At 48.2% G+C, this 7,500-nt stretch overlaps 1 protein-coding gene across 3 annotated transcripts in view; it reads left to right on the top strand.

Annotated features, from left to right (window-relative positions):
- Positions 1 to 7,500, top strand: part of LOC143293375 (DNA mismatch repair protein Mlh1-like) — a 182,461-nt gene that overhangs the window by 117,789 nt on the left and 57,172 nt on the right. The gene's annotated exons all lie outside the window — the stretch shown is intronic.

Genomic DNA, 7,500 nt, shown 5'->3' on the forward strand with positions numbered 1-7,500 from the left:
CCACTTCCGGTTCTCTTCTTTAAGGACCCATCAGCATTCAGACAGCAGCTTTCTGGAGAAAGAGACAGACCAGGGAATAAGACGGGCTTGTTCTTTTTGTGGCCTGCCTTGGGCACAGTTCCTCCTCTTCACCGCCACACTGTAGTCAGGAGTGGTATCAACTGGCAATCAGAGTGTTGGCGAGCGGAGGTGGTTTCAATCAGTGGGATTACTCCGTGCAGGCCTTCAGGAAAGCCACGAGCTGACAGAGCACTGTGCTGCCAGTCTACCGTCTGTGGGCCTTGTTGACGAGGCCAGATGCGGTGGGGAAAGTAGATTAGGGGAAGATTTCTTGTTTCACGTGGAGGGAAATAGGGGGTGGAGAGAGATGGAGGGCGGTTGTCTGAAGTGTTTATGTAAATGGTGTTTTTGATGTTTGTGTGTTGGTTTTCCCTCATGTTTCCATGGCGTGTGTTTTTGTTGAAAGTGGGGCCAGCTGACCGCGGCAATCATCTTACACAGTTTACAGTTTGGAAGAGGCGACATAGGACGGCGGACTGATCGACCCTGTTGAGTTGCACCATGCCTGTCAACAACTACAACAACACTTGAAATGAACAAACAAAACACGACACCTGACCCAGGCGTTGCCCCATCGCGCTGGCCAGGCTTGGACAGCACGGAATGAAGGGATGAGTCGGTGTGGGACGACGGGCGCGATAGCCGAGTGCTTACAGCGTTGGATTTTCAATGCAAAGGTTCCCGGGTTCGAATCTCGGTAACGGCGCCTGGTGGGTAAAGGGTGGAGATTTTTCCGATCTCCCAGGTCAACGTATTTGAAGACCTGCCCGTGCCTGAACCCCGTTCGTGTGTATACGCATGCAGAAGATCAAATACACACGTTAAAGATCCTGTAATCCATGTCAGTGTTCAGTGGGTTGTGGAAACAAGAACATACCCAGCATGCGCACCTCGGAATATGGCTGCCTACATGGCGGGGTAAAAACGGCCATACACGTAAAAGCCCACTCGTGTATATAGGAGTGAACGTGGGGGTTGCAGCCCACGAAGGAAGAAGAAGTCAGTGTGCCCTGTCCAGGGCCGTCAGGAACACGCCGACAGTTCCCTGTGGAATCTCCTCCACACGGTCAGGTCTGTGTCACTGTGAACAGCAACACTGTTCTGACCAACCTTTTAACACTAGTTTGGGTCCTCTGGGACTGGTTCTAAGAACTGACCGGTGTCCAGCCCTGAAACTGCCCCTTGCGATCTGCTGGTCTGTGCTGGGTTACGGTTCCATTTCACCGTGCCGCGTGGGGCAGTGGTTAGCACTGAATTCTCCTGACAGACAGACAGACAGACAGATTGACAAGACGTGCTGGTGCTGAGAGACAGCAGACAGACAGAAAGACAGATTGACAGATTGACAAGACGTGCTGGTGCTGAGAGACAGCAGACAGACAGACAGATTGACAGATTGACAAGACGTGCTGGTGCTGAGAGACAGCAGACAGACAGACAGATTGACAAGACGTGCTGGTGCTGAGAGACAGCAGACAGACAGAAAGACACGTCATTTTATCACCCTCACATTCTTTCCTTTGCCCCCCTCCCTTCCCCACACCCCACCACCCCTTCCCCACCACCCAGCAAGTTGAGGGTTTGCAAAGGGGAAGACGGGTTTTCCCAAATGGATCGGAAGGTAAAAAAAAAAAAAAAATTAAATTGAAAAAAAATCATAATAAATAAATAACTAAAATAAAAACCGCAAGGGAGCGATACAAAATCCAAAGGCAAGAAATCCATTGTTCGATCCAAATGATAAAGACCACTCACAAACACGCACGCAACATCCTCCTCCTCCCCCCCCCCCTCACCCCACACACATACCACCCACACACACACCACCCACCCACACACACACACACACACACACACGCACACGTGGACGACTGTTTGTTAGCAGTCAACACGATAATGGACACCATATCAACTCCCTGGGGTGGTGAGAGGAAAGGGAAGTGTGTGTGTGTGAGGTCTTAGCGGGAGAGGTTCAGAAACAGGGATTGGAACGATCGAGGCACAAAGACCAAAGCGAGACATGTAAGCTCTGAGACACCCACTTCTCGGAATTCGCCTAATGAAAGGTGAACGACGAAATCCTAGCCCTGTCTGGCGGGGCGATCCATTAGGGAACTGTTCCAAAGCTTTGTCTGGGAAAGAAAGAAAAAGAGACAGAAAGAAACGGAGAATAGTATAGCACGCAGGATTCTGTTAATGTGGACATGGCCTCCAGTCGTTGTGGCTGTATGGACTTTTTGTTTCCCTTCTGAAGACATGGCCACTGCGTGTTGAGGGTCTGATCGATGATCCCACACCCTCTGAAGACATGGCCACTGCGTGTTGAGGGTCTGATCGGTGATCCCACACCCTCTGAAGACATGGCCACTGCGTGTTGAGGGTCTGATCGATGATCCCACACCCTCTGAAGACATGGCCACTGCGTGTTGAGGGTCTGATCGATGATCCCACACCCTCTGAAGACATGGCCACCGCGTGTTGAGGGTCAGATCGATGATCCCACACCCTCTGAAGACATGGCCACTGCGTGTTGAGGGTCAGATCGATGATCCCACACCCTCTGAAGACATGGCCACTGCGTGTTGAGGGTCTGATCGATGATCCCACACCCTCTGAAGACATGGCCACTGCGTGTTGAGGGTCTGATCGATGATCCCACACCCTCGTACGATTGTGCTCACTTCCAGCGCCACCGACTGAAAGTGACGTTTCCATCTTTTAATGTTTCCGGCGACAAAATGAAAAAAGACTGCTGAGTCAATAAAAACACCTAAGTTTGCATAAAAAGCGGTGGGTTGTAAAATAAGACTCAGTTTTGATAAAAGGTGTCCAATGTTTCAGACCATAGGTCAGTTTTCAGGGACTGTGTTCGTTGGAAATAAACTGAATTACAAAGTCGCGGGGTGAAAGGGTCGGGGTAGGGGCTGTATTGTCCATCTAGGTTCATACCACGAAGACCCTCTCCCCGAAAACGGAGTATGACTGCCTACATGGCGGGGGTAAAATGGTCATAGAGGTAAAAGCCAAATCGTGTATACGAGTGAACGCGGGAGTCTCGGCCCAGGAAGGAAGGAGATGAAGAGGAAGAAGACCAGCACGTAGACAGCAGCCCTGTAGGGTCATGGTTATAGGGCTCACGGGGCCAGTAGAACGGTGATGGCGTGGAAAGGAGGCGCGTTTACTGCCCAGCTTAACATCTCATGTAGCCTTTGCCCGCGGAGAAAGGGCGGGCCGACGCGATGCAGTGGGTTCAGTCAGTGTTTGCCAACAGTCAGTTTGGGTCAGTGACGGGCGCAATAGCCGAGTGGTTAAAGCGCTGGAGTTTCAGTCTCAGCTCCCGGGTTCAAATCTCAGTAACGGCGCCTGGTGGACAAAGGGTGGAGATTTTTCCCATCTCCCAGGTCAACGGATGTGCAGACGTGCCAGTGCCTGAAACCCCTTTGTGTGTGTAAGCATGCAGTAGATCAAATACGCACGTTAAATATCATGCGGTCCATATCAGCGTTCGGCGACGGAGTGTTGCTGCCTACGTGGCGGGGTAAATACACAAAAAAGCCACACACACACACACACACACACACACACACACACTTCTTTTTTTTTTTTAACTGAGAAAAAAGTTACGTGTCTGTGTGAGTGTGTATGTGTGCTGACTGAAACCTGATTGAATGACACGAGAAACGAGAAACAAATGATGAGCGCCCAATAGCAGCTGTCAGTCGGCTCTAGCTACCCAGGCAGGCAATCTGTTTTGCAGATGACTCCGTGTTTGTAAAGCGCTTAGCTCACTCTGTACGGCCAGTCCTCTCTTCTCCTCTACACAGACCCCTCGGATGTCCAGTGGGTGTCTGAATGACCCAACCTTTAGCTTCCGTCGTCAGAAGTGTGGTATTCTTTGTCAACATTCACCTCTTCAGTATAAGAGCCTTCCGCTTGCAATATTTTGATGATGGTAATTGGGGTGAAACGCTGTTGACGTCCTCTCTTTCGCCGTTCGTATGGAGAGAGTTAGAGCGTGGTCTCCGTCCGAGGATATGCGCCATATATCAAACCATATCATCATCATCATTAGTGTTCTCCGCATTCGCAGTTCGCTCAGTGTTGAAAGCCTCACTGACCTTGCTGCCGTCACCTTTGACCTGACCTTCACGCAGATTCATTCGTACCCAGACTGCACTTTTTGTTCAAAAGGTTTTGCTTTCAAGGAATGTTGGGACACTGTTTCGTGAAGACTTTTAGCTCGTGTCAGATTCGAGTTAGGATGCGCTGTGTGTGTGTGTGTGTGTGTGTGTGTGTGTGTGTGTGTGTGTGTTGGTATTGGCAAACAAACTATTTCCATAGAAATTGAAGTTGTTGAATCACGGACGGACACATGCACATACATACATACAGACAGACAGACAGACAGACACACAGACAACATAATCAGAATTATTACACAGACCCAGATTGTTTAAACACCTGAGCCAAATATGGAATGAAATATACGAACAAGTAAATACATTAAAATATTACAACATTTAAAAGCACATTGAAGGCAAATGAATGAAAGAAAAACTCCCTGTTCCTCCCAAAACCCCTCCCACCCCCACACTACACATTGTACTCACAGCTGCCTATCCCCTCCCACCCCCACACTACACATTGTACTCACAGCTGCCTATCCCCTCCCACCCCCACACTACACATTGTACTCACAGCTGCCTGTCCCCTCCCACCCCCACACTACACATTGTACTCACAGCTGCCTATCCCCTCCCACCCCCACACTACACATTGTACTCACAACTGCCTATCCCCTCCCACCCCCACACTACACATTGTACTCACAGCTGCCTGTCCCCTCCCACCCCCACACTACACATTGTACTCACAGCTGCCTGTCCCCTCCCACCCCCACACTACACATTGTACTCACAGCTGCCTGTCCCCTCCCACCCCCACACTACACATTGTACTCACAGCTGCCTGTCCCCTCCCACCCCCACACTACACATTGTACTCACAGCTGCCTATCCCCTCCCACCCCCACACTACACATTGTACTCACAGCTGCCTATCCCCTCCCACCCCCACACTACACATTGTACTCACAGCTGCCTATCCCCTCCCACCCCCACACTACACATTGTACTCACAGCTGCCTGTCCCCTCCCACCCCCACACTACACATTGTACTCACAGCTGCCTGTCCCCTCCCACCCCCACACTAAACATTGTACTCACAGCTGCCTATCCCCTCCCACCCCCACACTACACATTGTACTCACAGCTGCCTATCCCCTCCCACCCCCACACTAAACATTGTACTCACAGCTGCCTGTCAGAATACAATTTTATGGATCGAGCTTGTTGGAAGAGAAAATTCGACAACTGATCGACAGGGAGAGTTTGAGCTTTCACTTCGTAAAGTCCTTGACATCTTGCCCACCAACCAACCAACCAGCCAACCAACCAACCAACCAACCAATCCAGTGTTCCCAAAGCAGAGGAGTGGCGCTGGGTGAGGGAGAATAGTAAGAAAAGTTAAGTATTAAAGCTAGGTGTATGGAAGGAAAGGGTGTGTGTGGGGGGGTGGGGGGGTGTTTTTCCAGACAGAGCGGAGAACAATGACCTCATGAAGGGTTGTAAACAACAGAATACGTCAAGGATTCCGGATTGAGTTACGAGTGTTATCACGGGAGATATGAAACTCTTAACGAGTTAAATGTTGCTTTTTTTTTTCTTTTGCTTTTTTTTTTCTTCTTTCTTTCTTTTTTTTCTTAACTAAGAATCTATCTTGTTTGGTAAGGAGAGGTACCGATGTGAAAGAAACGAAAAACAAAAGACGATGTCACGAACGAAAAATAATGTTGTTGGGAAGAGAATCGTTGAGATTCAGAGGATTGCTCTCTCTCTCTCTCTCTCTCTCTCTCTCTCTCCCTCTCTCTCTCTCTCTCTCTCTCTCTCTCTCTCTCTCTCTCTCTATCTATCTATCAATCTATCTGTCTGTCTGTCTGTCTGTCTATCTATCTATCTATCTATCTATTTTTTTAAAGAGGAAACCCGGGGTGTTTACAGTGAATAATAGGGTTTGCTACAGAAATGAGCACCAGAAAGTCCACCACAAAGCCTGTGTGCCTTTGATGACAGTTTGGGGCACAATTCATGATCCGCTAGCGTTCAGCCGCTTTGCCACCGTGTATCTATATCAACAGTTCGGTCAATTTCTATTTTAGGAGTGTAAATATTCTGGGATCTAGTTAAACTAAAATATTCGTGCGTGCACACACGCGCACGTGTGTGTGTGTGTGTGTGTGTGTGTGTGTGTGTGTGTGTGTGTGTGTGTGTGTGTGTGTGTGTGTGTGAACGCGCGCGAGCACGCGTATATGTTTTTACAATGCAGGCATAATTTATGAGAAATGACAGTGGCGCGTGATCCAGCCTTCTGTCCGCTGGGTTAGACTTTAACAACCTATCGGCAATTGTCCTCAGGGTTAAGTTGTTCCAGACGGCAGTCGGATGGGAAAAAAGATGTCGCTGCTGCGGTTCCTCTTGTTGCTGTATCAAAATTAACAGTAACCTCCAAAACAGAGTCTATAAGCACAGGCAATGGCTAACAACATGAACTTACAGTAATACCTCTTTAACTTTGCACGAAAATCGCCGTTAAAATAGGCCCCTGAAGTTAGGACGCTAAAAACAGCGAAAATTTAAAAAAATGTTGTGGAACTATTATGGTTTGGTATTTATGGGTGCTTTCCTTTACGTGGTCTGTCCACCTGCGTTGGTTGGACATGTTTGTTAAGTGACGTTAACATTCTGCCACTGAACTCGTTTTTAAGGCACGTAAACCTCGTCATTTTTATTCTGGGCATCTTTAATTCAACAAATGTGTACAGCCATCAAAATTTCAAACTTCTCCATACACAGAAACAAAAGAAACAATTTGATATATCTATATACATATATATTATAGATAGATAGATAGGAGGCATCAAAATGTACGATCACGAAGGCTGAAAAAACCAATAAAGTGACAACAGCATGTGAAGTCTCATCATTGTACACCTCGTTTTCATCCCATGGCTGAAAATTACAAATGACGGAAAGGTCGGCATGTGTTTGGTGTGCTGGCATGGTGTTTCTGCCTTGCTTGTTTTTTTTCTATGCTTTATTTATTTGTTTATTTTTATTTCCAACCTTGTATGGGATCACTTCTTACAGGTTTTTATTGTTGCCACTACATGTCCCATGCGGGATCGGCTATAAGCATCAATGGTAAATGAATAAATATATGGATGAATGATCTTGGAGCCTGCGGTCGGCACGGCGAATGAGTAGAAGAAGCCGACTTCATCTTATCTGTTGCTGGGGTGGGAATGAAAACCTGTCCTCACTGCACACAACCTCCCACACTCACTGCACACAACCACCCACACTCACTGCACACAACCTCCC

Source organism: Babylonia areolata, chromosome 19 (assembly GCF_041734735.1).
Source record: "Babylonia areolata isolate BAREFJ2019XMU chromosome 19, ASM4173473v1, whole genome shotgun sequence".
Taxonomy (NCBI): Eukaryota; Metazoa; Mollusca; class Gastropoda; order Neogastropoda; family Buccinidae; genus Babylonia; species Babylonia areolata.